General features: G+C 37.4%; 1 non-coding gene across 1 annotated transcript; it reads right to left on the reverse strand.

The window, feature by feature from the left end:
* Positions 1 to 9,570: 9,570 nt before the first annotated feature.
* Positions 9,571 to 9,675, reverse strand: LOC120238361. Its single transcript, XR_005530195.1, has one exon. It is a non-coding gene; the product is annotated as a U6 spliceosomal RNA (small nuclear RNA).
* Positions 9,676 to 20,899: the final 11,224 nt, after the last annotated feature.

The raw sequence follows: 20,899 nt of genomic DNA on the forward strand, positions 1-20,899 counted from the left end.
TGTCATTTTTAAATCAAGTCATGTTTATTTTTTTAAAAATTCCAAGTACTATAGAAACTCAGATCTATTAAGAAACCAAATACCTGGACCAGTATTCATTTTTTCATAACATAAAAAAGAAATGTATGCAGACAAGGCTGATGGCTAGTTGGAAGTTGGCATCTTACAGTTTTCTCTAGGGAAAACATTGAGAGTGATGATGCCTTCTTTTAACTGCTTATTTCTGGAATGCTAGACTCTACACTCACACACCTTACTTACATGGTCTCTATCTGTACAAAACCATGAGAGGGTAGTTTCATCATCGGGACTATCCAGTGCCAATTTTTCCCCCTTGAGATATAAAGATAACTGAGGTAGAACTGATATTTTGGGAAAAAGTTTAAATTATCTAAACAACCGCCTTCCTTCTCTGCTCAATAAATATAATTGCAAATTAAAAAATATTTTGTAATATTTTAGCTCTCTCTTCTTATTTTAGTTTTAGGTCTGGTCCATATTCAGGTAAAACTGCTCTGTTTTATTTCAAATTATATCCAAAAAATTGAGATCAATTATCCTTTTATTTTTGGCTTGTTATCGTTAGTTTCCTTTGAAGGGATGTATGGTGCATGATACTCTACTGCGATTAACAGCTACCACATCACAAACCAAGCTCAGCTCAGAGCTGCAAACTAGTGGAAACAAAAAACTTAAATGCCTTTGATGAAAGAAGAGAGGGTTTTAAAAAGAGTAGGTAAGGCATAAGTTATGATGAGGGCTGTGGGTAACTCTATAGGATAAGTAGCTAATGACCTGTCCACTGAGTTACTGAAACCTCTCCCGGAGCTCCAGGAAGGAAAATAAAGTGTTAGTAGAAGTTTCCTGTAATCCTTCCTCATCATGACATAAGATCCCTTGGGAAATCTGCTGCTGTTTTAAGATCTATGTAGGTCTATGTGGAACAGTGGTATCTTTCCAAAGTCATGCTCTAAGCCCTTTGGCAAGTCATCTGACTAATTCTCTCACTCACATGCCTTCTCCCTGGACAGATCTTCTCAAGATGCCTATCTCTCACATTTGAGTTTTACACTTAAATGGGCTCGTTAAATGTCATGTTCATGTTAAAATTTAGCAGACTGAAGCCATTTCTTCAAAAGCCCAAACAATTTATAGATTGCATTAGGTAAAATAAAAAGCACAAAAATAAAAGAATCAGATTTAGCATTTTAGAGACATTCTGACAGCACTTTAATTTTTGGCAGCTTTATTGAAGTATAATTTACATAGTATACCATTCACACTTACAATTCAATGATTTTAGTTAAGTGCACAGAGCTGTCCAGAAATCCCTATAATTCCATTTTAGATCATTTCCATTACTCCAAAAAGTTCCCTCTTACTCATTTGCAGGTAATTCTCACTCCTGTCCCCAGCCCAAGGCAATTATTGATCTTCTTTCTGTGTCTATAAATTTGCCTTTTCTAGACACATTATATAAATTATAAATTATATACATCATCGAATATATGACCTTTTGCATTTTCCTTCTTTCACTTAGCATAATGTTTTTGTTTTGTTTTGCTTTGCTTTGTTTTCAGAGAGAATGAGAGCATGAGCAGGGAGAAGGGCAGAGAGAGAGAGAGAGAGAGAGAGAGGGAATCTTAAGCAGGCTCCATGCTTAGCTCAAAACCTGACACGGGACTTGATCCCAGACCTTGCAATCATGACCTGAAATCAAGAGTTGGATGCTCAACCCTCTGAGCCACCCAGTCGCCCCTAACATGATGCTCATCTATATTATAGCATATAGTAGTATTTTGTTCCTTTTAATTGGTGAATGATATTCTTACATTTAATTTTTAACCAGGTATTTGACATAATGTGGAAACACAGAGCCAACTAAAGGACAGAACTTGACTTTAGTGTTAACAAGTGTATGCTAAGTGTTTTAGAGAGAAACAATGAGATAAGTACTTTCCCTTCACTTTTGAAAACCATAATGGAACATGATGATGAGTTTCCTCATCATTTCTACTTAGACCTTTTATGGAAGTAACACTGCAGTTTGCTCAAGGAAGGTTGTCATAGAGTTAGCAGTTTTTAAAATATATTATCAATAACTCTTGAGAGAGAAGCTATGTTCCTACCGTGATCTTTTTATACAGACACCGGCTGGGATATCGTCTCCTGCCTCTAGTCTCCCAGGTTATATTAGATATGAAGAAAGAGGAAACAAGTTAGTAACCATACAAAATAGAAGACAAAGGCTTATACAGCAGGGGAAATTATATGAACTACAATTACACTCAACATTATGGATTAATCACAGGAGCAAAATATTGAATGAAAATTTCAAAGCCACAGAGACTCACTGTGACTGTTCTATATCTATCTATATCTATATCATCATCTATATCTATATCTATATCATCATCTATATCTATATCATCATCTATATCATCATCTATATCTATATCTGGTGAAACTATATAGAAACCCAAGACTCAGAATAGTGATTTTATCTAAGGGTAGTAGAAGAGGGAGCACAAAAATAGATTCACCTGTGTATTAAATAGATTTTGGGTATTTGTCTTCATGTATCTGGTGAGGACCTGCTTCCTGGCTATGTCTTTTCCCTGTATCCTCCCATGGTTAAAGGGGCTAAAGGGTCATTATTATAGGCACAACCAATACCATTCATGAGGGTTCTGTCCTCAGAACCCAGTCACCACCCAAAACCCTCATCTCCCAATACCATGACATTGGGGTTTAGGTTTTGACATATGAATCTGGGGAGGGGGAAGAAGCATTAGGTCTATAATAATGGTTTTTATTACTGTGTTTCAGAACATACATATGGATTACATATATTTCTTTTGTGCAGATTAAATATTATATATCATTGTGTGATATAAACCATGAAACAAGCTTGATACAACCCATATGTTATATAAAGTCATTAACTCATGTCTTCTCAGATGATGTGGAAACGTTTTCATTTCTAATAAAGCCATTCTTTGATAGTATTAAATATTTCAAATGTTGACATTCAAAAGAAAATCTGCTGTCCACTCTCCAGGAGTATGTCAGGAAGGACTACCTGTTGAAAGTGATAACTTTAGTGAGACCAAACCACTTTTTACAGACTATCTTTGGGGTTCATTGCCTTTGGGATTGATTATCCAGTTCTCTTTCTCATTCACCTTTTGGGACTTTTCACTACTCATTAAACACCTCCGTTAGAGAGGAGGGAAAGGAAAGGAAAGGAGAGGAGGTGAAATTCAAAACGCCCAATGTTATTTCAGTGTTGGTTAGCAAGCTGTGCTGGTAAGAGCTATGCGGCAGGCACTGACATTAATGGTTATGCTCAATATTGTTGGTTATCTGTGAAATTCACTTTAAGGTGTTTTTTCTTACATTTTTTAGATAGAGTTCCAATCAAAAATGAGCTGTTTGGATGGGTTCTGTATCAAGTGACAGAAAACCCATTGTGATACAAGCAAAGGAAGATGTCTTAGCTCTTGCAGGTGAAAAGTCCAAGGATATGATTGGGTCAGTACATCTAGGTTGGCACTTACGTTTATCATTAGAACATCAGCCCACACTTCTCCTCTGACTTCTGCTGGGGGGACTTCTGTATCAGGATCCAAAAGGAATCAGAATCACTGCCTGAGAGTTTGAACATACTTGCTTCCATGTGTAACCTTGGTCAAAAAGGGGAGAATGCTCTTTTCCCACAATTCCAGTAAAGGCTCATGGGTGACTCACTGGCTCTTACAAGCTCACTGCACACCACTCAGACTTACTCCTGAAAAAGTCTGTGGTTATCTGCTCTCTTTAGTCTTCCCACAGGCACAGATAAAAATCTTGAATAGATCATATCTGTGATCTTCATTTTCGCTTCTTCTTGTCCTTATAATCAGGATTTTTTCTTTACCAGTATTCTGAACAGTTCTTAAAGCCACTATCTATTTCTGATGATAAAAACAATGTTTTTTTTCCTGGTTTTCATCCTCTTTGTTTTTTTCATACAGCATTGGTTGCTGGCTTGTTATTGGTTTATTATAAAAAATTATATATGTTTTACTACCATTGAACCCAAGTAATGCATAGGTATGGGTCAAACAAAGCAGAAGTATCTTAATCAAAAAATGAAAGTTACATGTTACACTTTTTCCAGTGCCCTCTTTTTCAGTGTGGTGGTCACCAAGTACTGAAAGTTCACCAACTACTGTATTCTCTATGTATGTGTGTATGTATGTATGTGTGTATGTATGTATGTATGTATGTATGTATGTATGTAAAATCTATCATCTATTTATCAATATAAACACAGGCATACCTTGCTTTATTGCACTTTGCAGATATTATTTTTTTGTTTTTTTACAAAATGAAAGTTTGTGTCAACCCTGCATGGAACAAGTATAGCAGCACTACTTTTTCAATTGCATTTCCACACTTTCTGTCTCTGAGTCACATTTTGGTAATTCTTCCAATATTTCAAACTTCTCTGGTAATTCTTCCAATATTTTAAACTTCTCATTAGACGTGTTATGGTGATCAGTGATCTTTGATGTTGCAGTGATCTTTGATCTATTGTAATTGTTTGGGGTGCCTTGAACCACAGGCATTAAAGGGTGTGAACTTAATTGAGACATGTGTGTATTCTGACTGCTCTACTGACTGTTTATTCCCCTGTCTGTCTGTCTGTCTCTCTCCCTCTTTTTCTCTCTTCCCTGTCAGGTTTTCCTGTTTCCTGAGATGCAACAATATTGAAAATGGGCCAATGAATAACCCTACCATGGCCTCTAAGTGTTCAAGTGAAGAGTCACAAGTCTTTCACTGTAAATCAAAAACTAGAAATGATTGTGCTTAGTGAAGAAGGTACACAGAAAGTGAGATAGGCCAAAAGATAGGAACTAAACAGTCCAATTGGGATCACAAAGGAAAGTTACTGAAGGAAATTAAAAGTGCTACTCCAGCGAACACACTATTGATAAGAAAGTGAAATAGCTTATTGCTGATAAAGAGAAACTTTTAGTCATCTGGATAGAAGATCAAACCAGCCACAGAATCCCTTCAGCTAAAGGCTAATCCAGGGCAAGGCCCTAACTCTCCTCACTTCTGTGAAGGCTGAGAGAAGTGAGGAAGCTGCAGAAGAAAAGGTTGAGGGGCGCTTGGGTGACTCAGTCAGTTAAGTATCGAGCTCTTGATTTTGGCTTAGGTCATGATCTCAAGGTTCATGGGAGCAAGTCCTGCATGGGTCTCTGTGCTGGAGGCTGCTTGGAATTAGTTCTCTCTTTCTCTCTCTGCCCCTCCCCTGCTCACACACCATGATCTCATGGTTCATGGGTTCGATCCCTGCGTCGAAAGAAGCCATCTCCAGAATATAAAAGTGCAGGGTGAAGTAGCAAGTGGTGATGTAGAAGCTTCAGGAAGTTCTCCAGAAGATCTGCTAAGATCATTAGTGAAGGTAGCTACACTAAACAGAGTTTTAATATAGGCAAAGCAGCCTTCTTTTGAAAGAAGATGCCATCTAGGACTTTCATAGTTAGAGAAGTCAATAGCTTGGGTTGGTCTGGCTTCAGAGCATCGAAAGACAAGCTGACTTTCTTGTTAGAGGCTAAAGCAGTTGGTGACTTTCAGTTGAAGCCAATGTTCATTTATCATTCGAAAATTTCTAGTGCCCTTAATAATTATGCCAAATCTACTCTGCTTATATTATATAAATGGAACAATAGAGTCTGGATGATAGTACATCTGTTTACAATATAGTTTATTGAATATATTTTTTAAATGTTTATTCATTTTTTGAGAGACATAGAGAGACAGCATGAGCAGGGGAGAGGCAGAAAGAGAGGGAGACACAGAATCCAAAGCAGGCTCCAGGCTCTGAGCTGTCAACACAGAGCCCAATGTGGGGCTTGAACTCATGAACTGTCAGATCATGACCTGAGCCAAAATCAGATATTTAACTAATTGAGCCACCCAGGTGTCCCAGTTTACTGAATATTTTAAGCCCACTGTTGAGATCTACTGCTGAGAAAAAAAAAGATTCCTTTCAAAATATTATTGCTTATTAACAGTGCTCCTGGTCATCCAAGAGGTCTGATGGAGATGTACAATGAGATTAATGTTTAATGTCTGCTAACACAACATCTTTTTTGCAGCCCATGGATCAAGGAGTCATTTTGACTTTCAAGTCTTATTATATAGGAAATAAACTTTGTAAGGCTATAGTTGACTTAGGCAGTGATTCCTCTGATGGATCTGGGAAAAGTACGTTGAAAACCTTCTGAAAAGGATTCACCATTCTAGGTGCCATTAAGAACATTTGTGATTCATGGAAAGGGTCACAATATCAGCATTAAGAGGAGTTTAGAAGAAGTTGATTCCAGCTCTCATGGATGACTTTAAGGAGATAAAGATTTCAGTGGAGGAAGTAACTGCAAGTGTGGTGGAAATAGCAAAAAAACTAGAATTAGAAGTGGAGTCAAAAGATGGGACGGAATTACTGGAATCTTATGATAAAAACTTAAATGGATGATGAGTTTGTTCTTTTGGGTGAGCAAAGAAAGTGGTTTCTTGAGGTGGTATCTACTCCTGGTAAAGATGTGGTGAAGACTGTTGAAATGACAACAGAGGACTTAGAATATCACATACGCTTAGCTGATAAAGCACAAAGAATTTTGAAAGAAGTTCTATTGTAGGTAAAATCAAGCAGTATCACATGCTACAGACAAAATGTTCATGAAAGGAAAAATCAATCAATACAGCCAACCTCACTCTTGTCTTATGTTAAGAAAGTGCCACAGACCCCTCAGCCTTCAGCAACCACCACCCTGATCAGTCAGCAGCCGTCAACATCGAGACATCGAGACAAGACCCTCCATCAGCAAAAAGATTGACCTGCTGAAAGCTCAAATGATGGTTGGAGTTTTTCAGCAATAAAATATTTGTAATGAAGTTAAGTATTTCATTTTAAATAATTTTTATAAAATATTTTAATTGTATTTTTAGACCTGATGCTATTGTACACTCAATAGACTATAGTTTAGTGTAAACATTCCTTTTATATGCACTAGGAAACCAAAAACTTAATTTGACTCACTTTATTTTAACATTCACTTCATTGCAGTGGTCTGGAACCAAACTTTCACTTTCAATATCTTTGAGGTATGCATGTGTATAGATATGTGCATGAATATATGTTATGAATATATGAGAATACATTATGTAATGCTTATTTTCTTCTTACATTTTTGGATAAAATATATATATATACTTCCCCTTTCTCTCTCTCTATTGATAGATACACATACAGATACACATACAGTATCTCTCAATCTATCTATCTATCTATCTCTGGAATTTACTTGTAAATTTAACAGTATGACTTGGAAATCTTTCCATGATAACAAGCATAGACAGAGCTACTTCATTCCAATGGTTGTGTAATGCTTTATATAGTATTACTGAACCATAATTTAATCATTGATGATTGATGGGCATTTACATTATTGACATTTTGTTTTTGTTATTTCAAATAATGCCACATCACTCATAAATATATATATATTAAAATTTTTCTCTTGGCTTGGATACTGTGACACTACACACTATATTGTCTTCACAATATCTTTAATCGCCTGTTTTACTTTCATTGTGTCTTCTTACACAAATCACCTAAATGTGGGCTCTCCCAACATTCTGTTGCTGCTTTTCTCATTTCTTCCTGCTACATTTAATGATCACATTCGTTTTCAAGTCTTTAATTAGTATTTCCATACATATAGTTCTCCAGTTAGGTCTTTTGCTGGATTTAATTCTTAATGAACTAGGTATGAATTTTCACATGCCCCTTAGTCATTTCCATATGAATATGTTTCACAGGTAGCATGTCCATAACTATTTCTTTACTTTCTCCTTTAAACTAATTTCTTTATGTCAACATTGATTATGAGGAGGTTATCAGTTGGTTAAGCATCCGAATTCGGCTCAGGTCATGATCTCACGGTTCATGAGTTCAAGCCCCCCCATCAGGCTCTGTGCTGACAGCTCAGAGCCTGGGACCTGCTTCAGAGTCCGTGTCTCCCTCTCTCTGTCCTTTCCCTGCTCACACTTTGTCTCTCTTTCTCTCTAAAATGAATAAACATTAAAAAATAATTTTACTAAAAATATTTTTTAAATTTTTTAAATTTATTTTTGAGAGAGAGACACACACACAGCATGAGCAGGGGAGGGGCAGAGAGAGAGAGGAAGATACAGAATCTGAAGCAGGCTCCAGGCTTTGAGTCAGCTGTCAGCACAGAGCCCAACGCGGGCCTCGAACCCACGAACCGTGAGATCATGACCTGAGCCGAAGTCGGCCACTTAACCGACTGAGCCACCCAGGTGCCCCAAAAAATAATTTTTAAAAATTATGATGATCAAAATCCAACCATCAAAAGGTGCCCAATTAGATCATCTTTGGCTTGGGTTCCAATCACCTTAAGTGGTAGGGACAGGCACCGTGCTTCATACAGTTGGTCAGCTGGTCAATTATCCAGATTAACCTTAGTTTGTCCAAGAACATAGTCTTTTTTCTCTGAGTTTGGTAATAATATAAGAAGGGCCGATACTCACCTGTTAAGAACAGCAGTGATTACACAAATGGTTAAAAGTGAAATACTTCCATTCAGGTTGGTAAATATTCCAACTTTGTTATGTACCTCCTCAATCCTCCTTGGCCCTTCTGCTGATCTCTCCTGGTGTAGCTACTGAAGGGTTAATGCCCGGGGTAACAGGAAAGGTAGGAGGAAGGAGGAGTTTAGGAATTTGCTTGAGTCCTACAGACATCCAGTTTGACCCATTAGTGATACCAGTTGTCAAATATTTTGGAATGTTGCCTGTCTAGAACCTGGAAAATTATCGTGAAAATAAGAATAAATATAGAGATAATGAAGAAACAAATTTAAATTCAAGATATGTACACATTTTAATCCATTTAAGTAGAGTAGGAAGTTGTACAATTATTGCCATCGTTTGGGTGACTAGTAATCCAATGCATTAGATTTGGGATTTCATTTGAATGTGAGAATTTTGATTAAGTTAACTTGCAATCATTACTGCAATGCTTGAAAAAAATTTTTTTTTACATTATAGGTTTTTATTGGTCATATAGTAATGTTTGTTTTAATAAAACAATGACATTAGTAAGTTCAGTAAACTGACTAATATATAATAGAGATTGTCCTGTCCAAGCAGGACTCTCCGGAAATATATAAAATAATACTATCCATGTGTCTAACAACCCATGCCTGTTGTCCATCTTCAGGTTCCTTTTCCCACATGGCAAATGTTTATTTCCACGTGTCAAGTAACAGACAAGGGCCTGTCGACTTTATCACTCACCTGCCTCTTGTGCACCTTCACCTCCATCTGGCTCATTAGGCTGGAATTCAAGATGCTGAGTTAGCCACAGCGCAGGACTTGGGACAGTGGGCTGCACTTGCAAACTGCAAATCGGCAGATGCCAAGGTAGGATGGCTTTTTTTTCCTCCTTTCATTCACACACGTTTTGCACACGTTTTATTTTATTTTATTTTTTAAAATCGAAAATGCTTCACGAATTTGCGCATCATCCTTGCGCGGGGGCCATGCCAGTCTTCTCTGTGTGTTCCATTTTACCACACATGCTGCCAAAGTAGGCACTATTTTGTTTATTAAAACATTTTTTGAGCGTTTATTTATTTTTGAGAGAGAGAGAGAGACAGAATGTGAGTGGGAGAGAGGCAGAGAGCGAGGGAGACACAGAATCCAACTCAGGCTCCAGGCTCTGAGCTGTCAGACTCACAAACTGAGATAATGACCTGAGCTGAAGTTGGACGCTTAACTGACTGAGCCACCCAGGTGCTCCCACACTATTTTATTGTTTTAAGCAAGCTCTATGCCCAGTGGGGGGCTTGAACTCATGATGCAATCAAGAGTTGTGGGCTCTACTGGCCAAGTCAGCTAGACACTCCTCATACATGTTTTGAATTCAGACATTTCTCTGACAAACTATTTTATAGATTTAAATGTGTGCTTCAAGAGGTGCCTCGGTGGCTGAGTTGGTTTAAGTGTCTGACTTCAGCTCAGGTCATGATTTTGTGGTTTGTGAGTTTGAGTCCCACATCAGGCTCTGACAGCTCAGAGCCTGGAGCCTGCTTCAGATTCTGTCTCCCTCTCTCTCTGCCCCTCCCCTGCTCGTGCTCCATCTCTCTCTGTCTCTCAAAAATAAACATTAAAAAAAGTTTTTAAAACATATATGCTTAAAATAAAAGAAAATGAGTTTATTTGACTGCAAAATAGGTTGTAAGCAAAAAGGATCTTTAATTTCTTGTGGCCCTTCTTTTCTTTCAGTGAACTGAATCCTGGAGAGCAATGAGTACCTATGAAGGGCAGATGAGTACTTCAGGTTTGGAGTCAGATGGACAGATCATTCCACTTCTGCTTCTCTCTGGCTGTATAAGATTGGGCATGATTCATCTCTTTTAGCTCTATAAGACTGTTATGAAGATAAAGTGATAGCACACACACACACACACACACACACACACACACTAACTGCTCAATAAATATTAGCTCTTACTTTATACTCTATTTTGTGTTTCTTTTTTTAATGTTTATTTTTGAGAGAGAGAGAAGCAGCAGAAAGAGAAGGGGTAAGAGACAATTCCAAGCAGTCTGCGCTGTCAGCACAGAACTCAATGTGGGGCTTGAACCCTTGAACTGCACAGTGAGATCATGACCTGAGCTGAAATCAAAAGTCGGCCACTTAACCGACTAAGCCACCCAGGTACCACATCTGTATTGTGTTTCTTGGATGCTTCAGGTTAAAGTTCTTTCTCTTCTATTTCCTCTAGGTAAAACATGTTACGTATTTGATTATTTAGATCTGTATCTTAACCTAACCTAAAGTTTCTAGAGAAATGAATCATTATAGTGTGTGAGATGTGAACTTTTTGTGAATTATAAGTGATCAGTCTCAATCCTACGTATTTGAACAAACCCGATTCCCATGAAAATCTGTGTATGACAAAGTAATTATAAAGCCCATGGTATTAATTTATGTATTTTAATAAGCAATGACTAAAACACCAATTCAAGATGACTAAAATATTAGAGTAGTTCTTAAGATTTGTATTATAGGGGCGCCTGGGTGGCTCAGTCGGTTGAGCGTCCGACTTTGCCTCAGGTCATGATCTTGTGGTTCCTGAGTTAAAGCCCCACATCGGGCTCTGTGCTGACAGCTCAGAGCCTGGAGACTTCTGTGGATTCTGTATCTCCCTCTCTTTCTGACCCTCCCCTGTTCACACTCTGTGTGTGTGTCTCTCTCCCTCAAAATAAATAAACATTAAAAATTTTTTTAAAAAGATTTATAACAGAATTACATCTGTATCATTGTTATACTTTTGAGGGAACTGCTAAGCCTTGTTTTACAGCTATAAGACCACCTTTTTGCCATATAACATTTAAAGAAGTTAAAAGCATAGGAATTAATATATTTGAAAAATCTCTGTCCTGTCCTTTTTAAGTGCCAAATTTCACTGTGACAAAATTATATTTTCCATTTCTTCAATGTATTTGGTAATTTCACAGATATACAAGTTTATATATTTCTTTGTTATAACTTTTCTGTATTGGATATTAAGAAATTATGATTACAAACTCATTTCATCAATATTAACCTCCTAAAATATTATTTTTATTTAAAACACAGTAAATAATTTGCACCAAGGTACAAAGGACCAGCTGGTTTGTTTTCAGGAGTTACTTGTTTATTAAAAGAAAATGTGGTAATTTGGAAAGTCTCTGATTCCCAGGGAAATCTTTACACCAGGTAGGTTCAGTGCTTGATGTATGTCATCACATTAATCCCTCAAGTAATGTTTCTCAGTAGATATTATTGCCTCTTTTTACAGATATAAAACTAATACCGTGATTAGTTGCCTAAGTTCATTCAAGAAACAGGAAAAATTGATGGAACCCATCTTTTTCTGACTGATCTTTCTCCACTTCCTCGTACTACTGCCTAATGACTCATTTCTGATAAAAATATGTCTTTGTGCAGAAACTTCTGACTCGCTTTCTTTGTTGGATGGAATGATGTTTTCTCTGAAATGGACTCTCAGGGGCCCACCTTTTCATAATTGCTCAAACTATTTTAGGGATGGAGTTGGTGTCTTTGCAATATGTGTACATACCTATATTGATTGCATAGATATGTATATTATTTATTATGTTCATAGTATCATGAGTCTCAAAATTGAGAGACTCCTATTCTCGGGGTACCTTTGAATCCAAGCCATGGATTCAGAGCAAGCAAGCCTCATTCTCCTTGGAGCAGCAACAGTTGCGGAAGGGAAGAATACAAGACTGATTCTTGACACATCTCTCTCTCTCTCTTACCTTCCATGTGGGATAATCCTTTATCAAGTTCTATTGATTTTATCTCCTAAAAACCAATGGGATCCAACAGCTTTTTCCATCTTCCAGTCAACATAAGTGTTTAAGCTGCCACACCACTCACCTTGATAACCATAACTGGATTTATCCCATGTGGTTTTCTCATACTCTTTCTTGCCTACCTGTATTTATTGTCATGATGCAGCCACAGCGATCTTAGAAAACACAAATCTTATCAATTCATTTCTTTGTTTAAAACCCTTGCCTTTTCAGTGCTTAAGTTTTTTTTCATTTTATTTATTTTAGAAAGAGAGCTGGGGACAGAGGGGTTAAAGGAGAAAGAGAGAACTCCATGCTCTGCCCATGCAGGACTCTATTCCAGGACCCTGAGGTCATGGCCTGAGCCAAAATCAAGAGTTGGAGGTTCAAGTGACTGAGCCACCCAGGATCCCCTTATAGCTTTTATTTTCATTTATTTATTTTTTTAAATTTTATTTATTTTTTTGAGAGAGTGCAAGCAGGGGAGGGATAGAGAGAGGGAGAGACAGAGGATCTGAAGCAGGCTTTGAACTTACAGCAGTGAGCCTGATGCAGGGCTTGGGCTCACAAACTGCAAGAGTGATCTGAGCCAAAGTTGGACATTCAACCACTGAACCACCTCATTGCTTTGAAAATAAAGACCAATACTAGTTTTTGGTGGGAGATAGATTTGAGATGTGGTGTTTCAAATATGCACAGAGCAGTAGTGTCTTTCATGCCTTTTCTCATGGTCTGATATTACGAAAACTTATTGTGACCTACTATGGAGACAAAAATTGTTTTTCTAGAGAATTTTCTGAACCATGGTATTAGTTCTGGTGTGTTGCAAGTTCACTTGCAGGGCTAATGTGGTAGATAGGAAGGTGCTATAGTAGAGGGCTTAACAGTATGAGCTTTGGAGTCAGGCTGCCAATGTTTGAAACATGCTTCTCTGCTCCTTGTTAGTGGAAAACTTACTTGGTTCCTCTGGGCTTCAATTTCTCCATCTGGAAAGTAGAAGAAACAGTCTCTTGTGAGGATCAAAAGGGATAATACATGTAAAATCTGCTTTCCAGAGAGCATGGCACATAAAAAGAACTCAGTAACCCATGGCTGTTTGCATTAGGTTCTTTGGCAGATAAGCAACATGAAATAGAGAAGAACTGTACCAAGTTCCCACCACCCCCCCCACCTTAAACTGCCATTAGATCAATAAAGGAGAGCTGAGCAATATAAATGTAGGTATTTTTCTTACATGTTAAAGTTTTAAGTGAGAAAGGGAAAATGACCACAGATAACTAAATTCAAAATAATTTAAAGAGATTACTTTGCTCAACTATAGAAAAAACACTGATGACTTTGTAGAAGAGTCATAACAGAGTAAAACTCAAACCAGAAGAAACAAAAATCTAAAAATTCTTAGGAGAACTTGAAAAATTGTCAGGACTTTCCAACACACTCCTTACTACAAAAGCAACAGGACTAGATGGTTCTATCATGGAATTCTATCATCTCAAAGGACCACACAGCTTCATTATTACCTGCACAGTTTCAGAGGATAGAGAGAAAAGAAAGTTTCAAAATGATTTTCATGAATCAAGTTTAATACTGATACCAAATTTTCACCATATCCAAAAACTTAAGTCCATTTTTATTTTTTTTAATGTTTTATTTATTTCTAGGAGAGAGAGAGACACACACACACAGTGTGAGCAGGGGAGGGTCAGAGAGAGAGGGAGTCACAGACTGAAACAGGCTCCAGGCTCTGAGCTGGCAGTCAGCACAGAGCCCGATGCGGGGCTCGAACCCATGAACCGCGAGATCATGACCTAAGCGAAAGTCGGATACTTAACCGACTAAGCCACCCAGGCGCCCCTTTAAGTCCATTTTTAGACAAATCTTTGCTAACATCTTGACCAAACTATGAATAAAAAGAATGAAGTAGGTTATGAACAGACAAATAGGATACACATAAGTGTACTCAGACACTTTTCTATGTATGAATACAATGATGTTTGATATTAGGAAACCATTATATATTCATTCCTATTTTTAAAATGTATTCATTTTGTTAGTTGATTGCAGAGAAAAACACATAGGCGTAGCTATACATGCTAATGGTATTTGAAAACATTTAACATTCACTCATTTAAAAAACCTTATTATGATATGATTAAATAGAAATCTCTATAATGTGACAAAAACATATGATGAAACACTAGACACATTCTCATTGAAGCCGAGGGCAAAGACATTTCTATTATTTCTATTATTATTTATTATGGTTCTAGAAATCTTAGCCAAGACAATGAAACAACAGGAAGAAATAGGTTAATAAAACTGCATAGGAAAAGGATCATTATCATTTTTTTTCAGATGATAAAATTATATACCTGGGTATTTGAAGAGAACCAATGGAAAAGCATAGGAAAAAAAAAAAAACTAATAAAGATGGAAGTTTGTAAATTGATGTACCAAATAACAATTTTCTTAATACAAGTAACAACCCACTAGAAAATAAGAGGAATGAAAGGTTCTTTTTATAATAAAACAGAGGATTAAATACTTAGGAAAAAAATGTAAAAAGCTATGCTTAATACCTAGTGATGGGAATTATTTGTTGACCACTTACTATTGCCAGATGCTGTTTTAAGCACTCTGAATGGAGCTTCTCATTTAATTATTTCAACTCTTTGAGGCAACTGCTATTACCATATGTGTTTTACATGTGAGAAAATAGAGGCACACAATGTTTATGTTACCTAAGATCTGAAAACTTGAGAGCCTATACTCCTAACCAGCAAAATGAAAAGACAGATTTTAAATAGAAAAAACAATTTGGAAATATATGATGGACTGAGGGATAGTCCATCTATTCTATTCTATTCTAACCAACAGAATAAAATTCCTCCTGAGCAGTATAAAACTCTCCAAGAAATATTTTTAAAAAGTGGAAAAAAAATCCACTGTAAAAACATTGTCCTGGTGGGAAGACTTGCTTTTTTGAAGACATCAACTTTCCCTATTTATTTAACAATTTAATGTAACATCAATACAAATACACAGAAGATTTTTCAAAATCAGATAAGCTAGATCTTATATTGCCAAAAAAGATTAGTAATAAAGTAATAAAGGAGGAAAAATGTCCAATATTAAAATATATTATAAATTTATGTTAATTTAAATAATTGTGCATTGACAGCTAAGTAAATACACACATTATTGGAATGACATAATGCACCCAGAAATCCCAACATAACTGAAAATTTAACTTCTGAAAAGAGTTGTATTTCAGATCAATAGAAAAATATATTTCTTAATACTGTAAGCTGTATCTTAATACTGTAAGCTGTATCTTTATCTCACTGTTTGAATCCAAATACATTCTAAAATGGTCTAAAGACTGAAACACGAAAAAATTAAAACTATAAAACTACTAGAAGAAAAGTGAAGAACTTTTAAAAATATTTTAGTGTGCATTCATGTGTATGTGTGGGTGAGTTGAAGGGGTCTTTCCAAACAAACATAAAACCTGAAAGCTATAAAGGGAAAGGTTGATAAATGTGCTTATATACATATTTTAAATATCAGCAAAATGAAAAGACAGATTTTAAGTAGAAAAAAACAATTTGGAAATATATGATGGACTGAGGGATAGTGTCCTTAATCTATTAAGAACTTTACAAGTCAACAACTCAAATATCAACATGGATAGAAGACACAAAAGGCTTACTTTCCATCATATAAGACTTTTGAACAAAAACCACTATCTTGTGATAAGCCACCTTCATATTTATATCTTCTTAAATCTTTTCTATGAATACATTTTTGAGAAAATAGAATTAGGTTTTATAATAATCCTTTTTGACATCTTGCACATTATGAATATCTTTGGATATTAGTAAATGTTCTTCTGTGACATAATTGAATGGTAAACTCATTTTTCATGTCCTATATATTTGTTTCCAGTTTTTTTGTGATTGTGAATATTCCTTAAGTAAAATCTTTAGGCACATCCCTAATTTATTCTAGTGAATACATTCTCAGACATAGAATTGCTAGGTGAAAAAGCATATGGATTTTAAGGTTTTTAAGATAATTTTGGCCATTCTTAGATTGTCCAATTTATTATTAATTTATGCATTCGCAAGCAATATTTCAAAGCAGCTTTCTCCTTGGATTCTTGTCAAAATTGGGTATTACTCTGCTAAGAAGTATTAACTAATTAAGCCATTGAAAAAGGTATTTTATTATTGTCTTAATATTATATAAATGATTACTGTTGAGATTGGATTTTATTATATACAACTACTGAATTTCTTGTGTGTGAGTTTAGGCATTTATTTAAAAAGAAATGAATGCTGAGTTTCTGTGGCTAAAATAACTATCTGGATTAGAAAAAAAATGATCTGATTATTTTAATTTCTATAGTTACTAGAGTAGAGTAGGTATTCTTGCAATCAGTTTAGGAAGAGTGTCACAAATAGTGTCTTGATGAACTCAAGTAGCTGCAATTAGTCAGGAAATCTACATATGCAGATTCACCCAGCACTCAGGCAAAAAGAAAAACCTAATGAGTCCTCAAATAATTCACCTCATTCTCCAGTGTTCCTGCCGGTGGTAAAGTTTTAATAACTGCTTCCTATACTTTTTCCTTGCAATTTCTTTACCTAATAAGCCTGATAATTTAGAACCCTCCCTCCACAGGAATTGGTTTCATTTCCAACAGCCTAGAGAAGACCCAAACAGCTCAGTGTTACATTGTCAGTTAAACCAAGGTGGAAGAGGGGGAGGGTAGAGAAGTGATAAATGAGCAGTCATTTCAATGTTTTCTTTCCAGCAGAAATCAGAGCCAGATTACACTTTATCTCGCCCTGACTTTTCACAAGACAGATAGCTACGCAAAATTTTCAGGTTCAAATAGTCTCCATCAAAAGGGCTAAAACCCTCATCTTCTGGACCCACTGAACTTTCATCTTTTTAACTGAAGGGATCCGATTTCTTTTACTGAATAAGAAAGAATTTATTCAAATTGTTCTCTCAGTCTTAGATCTTTAACCAACATAAAGGCATACATACAAGAAATTAACATCACGGCTTGATGCAGAATTTTTAAAGAGATTGTCCAAGAAGTGATGCTTCAAATCCTGAAAGCAAGTTAATTAGGTTTACTTGTCATCGATAGTCCTCATTTCTGTTCAGAATTGCCTATTTTTGGTGTCTAGCCTTCCATCTTTGCATTACCTGATAACAGAGCATTGGCTTTAAAGTTGAGGCAACAAAAATCACGTTAAAAGCATTTGCTGTTGAAAAATCATTCCTTTTGATTGAGTCACGTTAGAAATGTATCTATCTTTGTTGGTCAGTATTTAGTACAGATGTCTTTGTTTTTTAAAGAACTTTACTGTAGAACTTTATGTATTAACGACAGAAATAAATTCTAAGAAATACATTAAGTTCAAAAAAAGTAGGAAGTCCGAATTGGACCGTAATTTGTTCTTTTATCGTCAGGTATAGCTGTGAAAGCGAGAGTTGTGTGTAGAATTGGTGACTCCAGGATCTAAGTTATCTTCAATTAAGAACTACAATGACACGGTCCTATTCCATATTAAGTGGAATTAAATTTCAGGTTCAAATCATTTGTCAGTACTCAAAAAAACAAAAAAAAACCAAAAAAACCCGAAAGACTTCTAAACGACTTCACTGATATATGACCCGGATGCTGCCAGACCAAACGATTTTTACCACGATGGACCTTCCAGTGTGGGCTCAGGACTGGGTCACCTGCAGGGCAACCTCACCAGATCTCAGATTTGGTGACCTTCCCGGAACCTGGGGGGGAAGGTGCGTCTGGAGATTAAGCGGAACTCTCGCCCCGACTGACCTGGAGGCGGCACCCCAGGAGCCAGAGAGGGCACCTTGGCTGCCAGGGGCCCGCAACGCAGGTGGAGACGCGCCCCTCCGCTGCCACGGGCGCCCCTTTTGGGTCGGGAGCAGGTGGGAGGATCCTGCTTTCCGCCCCAGCACGGCCCGGGGTCAAGGGGACTGTCCTCTGTTGCACTGCCCAGTCAATTTGTCAAGGTCCCGCCTCGGATAAATAGCTGTCTCCCTAGACCTTTATAGTGACTAATCCAAATAAATCGCAGTCCCTTGTACGGAGCGCGTCTGCGGGCAGCCGGGCTGTAAGGGCTGAGCCTCCCAGACCTCCAGGGAAGGCCTCGCCCAGGGCCGCCCGGCAACCTCAGCCTAGAACGCTGGCACGGTCTGCCCGCTCGAGTTGTCGCCGGGGGTCCCTAGGGCAAAAAGCGAGGGAAAAGCCTCTCATCTCTTTTGTGGGGCTGTCGGGAATTTTCTCCTCCTTGTGGTGTGAACATCTCCCCTCTGGGATATTGTTTACTCCCTACCTCCCTACCCCCTCGCCCTGCAGCTCTGAGCCGCAGAAATTCGAAATACCTTCTGGGTCCCTCTTGAAGACTTTGGGCCAATCCATCGGATCTTAACCGACTTCCTCTGGGGCCTTGAAAGCTTTGATCCCCAAACGTAAGAGTTCCATCTTCCTCACTTCCACCCTTCCCCTCCGGGATCTCCCTGGATGCCTGCTCAAAATACCTGCTGGCGCCAGAGGAAATTCACTTGTAACAGATACCCAGCGGGTGTAAAACCGACACTCTGGTTTCCAGGGTCATTTTCCTCCCCAGCTTCTGCCCCATCAGCTTGTCGCTTAGCGAGCGCTAACACCGGGAATTATTGTGAATCCTGAGCGCTGAGCGGGACGATTTGGAACCACTTTAATAGACCCGATGATTGCTATTTTACACGTTGCCTCCTCGCCTCCTGCCCTATGAGACAATGGGAGGCCGAGATGGGTCTACAGGTAGCTTTTGTGAAAGGACCTAGCAGATCTTCAAGCAAACCTCAAAATAGCTGAAGTAAAACCGGATTCTTCTCTTTGCTTCCCAAACAGCTCTTAAAGTAAAAAACCAAAACCAAACAAACAAACAACAACAAAACCCGAGGAAAGCAGCAAAGTTTTGATTCGGTGAACTAAATAAACTAGAAAGGTTTAGCAGGTAACAATTCTGCAAGGGACTTATTTGCAGCTATCATTTACATTTCATAAATAAGATGAATTCCTCATAAAGAATCCATATGATATGAATGTAGATGGCCAGGGTGTTGAGAGCAATAATAAATATAAGGGAAGACGAACTTCTTTTCCTAAGCATGTGTAAGAAGACTTAGTGGGGTTTTTTGCATGAATGAACATTATTATACTATTTCTTTTCACAACAGCAAAACCAATGAGTCCAATAATGAAATATTTTTGACTGTTAAAAATTTTCCTTACGCAATTTTATCTATCCCATCCTTTTTGAATTTGACTCTTTACAAATTATTTGGCATGCATACGATTAGTGTACAAAATTCTCAAGCATTATAAAATGCTGAAAAGAAAGTATATGCTGTATTTAAATTTCTAAACATTGAAGTCTGTTAGAGACAGAGTGGATGCTTTCAGATTCTTTTATTTGAAAATTCACCTGAAAATTGTCTTTCCAAAGAGAAGGCATAGATCATTCTGGAGTTTTCTGCTTGGCCCTGCCTTTGTGCTGCTGATCGGAGCTCCAAATCCTCACAGAACTCAGTTTAGCTGATCAAGGAGAGGGAAGTCTATGCAAAGGCCCTTGCTCCAACTTTCCTGTCACCTCGGACATCTTGAGATGAGCTCCGCTGACAGGAGGTGCGAATTTTCGGTCAAGATCCATGATGCTTCATGTTTTTCTACTCTGGTATCACTCTTACCTGTCATGGACTTGTGAAGCTCAGTTGAGCAGAGAGTTCCCCCATGTTGTAAATCACTTCTGTCGTGCTTGCTTTGTCAGTCAGAGATGGAGTTTAAACGGTGGTTAAAGATCAGGTACAGATAGATGCTAGGAGTTAGTAAGATCTTCTTGTGAGAAAAAAAATACCATCTTTCCGATTTGGAGCTCTTAGTGGAGCCAACATATAATTTTTGTTACTTGAGCTGTTTCTTGTTTACAAGGTTTTACGATTTGTTTCTCTGCCAAAAAGAAATGGCAGAAAATATCTGCCTCTGAAAATTGTAACTTAAAGACAGCATCTTCTAGGTCCTAATAAAGCAAGGATGATTTTAAGAATATCAAGAAGAACATATGAAATAGTCTACAAATTAAAGCTAAATGTCTATATTATAATTGCTGTTTCTTGAACCTTTCAGAGAGCAGGAGGGAGGGCCTGGGGCAGGATGGGGTTTCTCAGGATTCCCAAATTAAATTTCCACATTGCCCATTATGGGATTTATTTCACAATTAAAGTGTGCAAGCTCAGTTAACCAATCAGATTTTCTATTCTCACGCCAGAGTATTTTGCTGGGTGATAGAGCATGACAGTGTTGTTTTAGGTATTATCAACCTGAAAATAAGTCATTTTTTGACAATGCTCAAGGTAA

Source organism: Hyaena hyaena, unplaced genomic scaffold (assembly GCF_003009895.1).
Source record: "Hyaena hyaena isolate Hyena2069 unplaced genomic scaffold, ASM300989v1 scaffold_204, whole genome shotgun sequence".
NCBI lineage: Eukaryota > Metazoa > Chordata > Mammalia > Carnivora > Hyaenidae > Hyaena > Hyaena hyaena.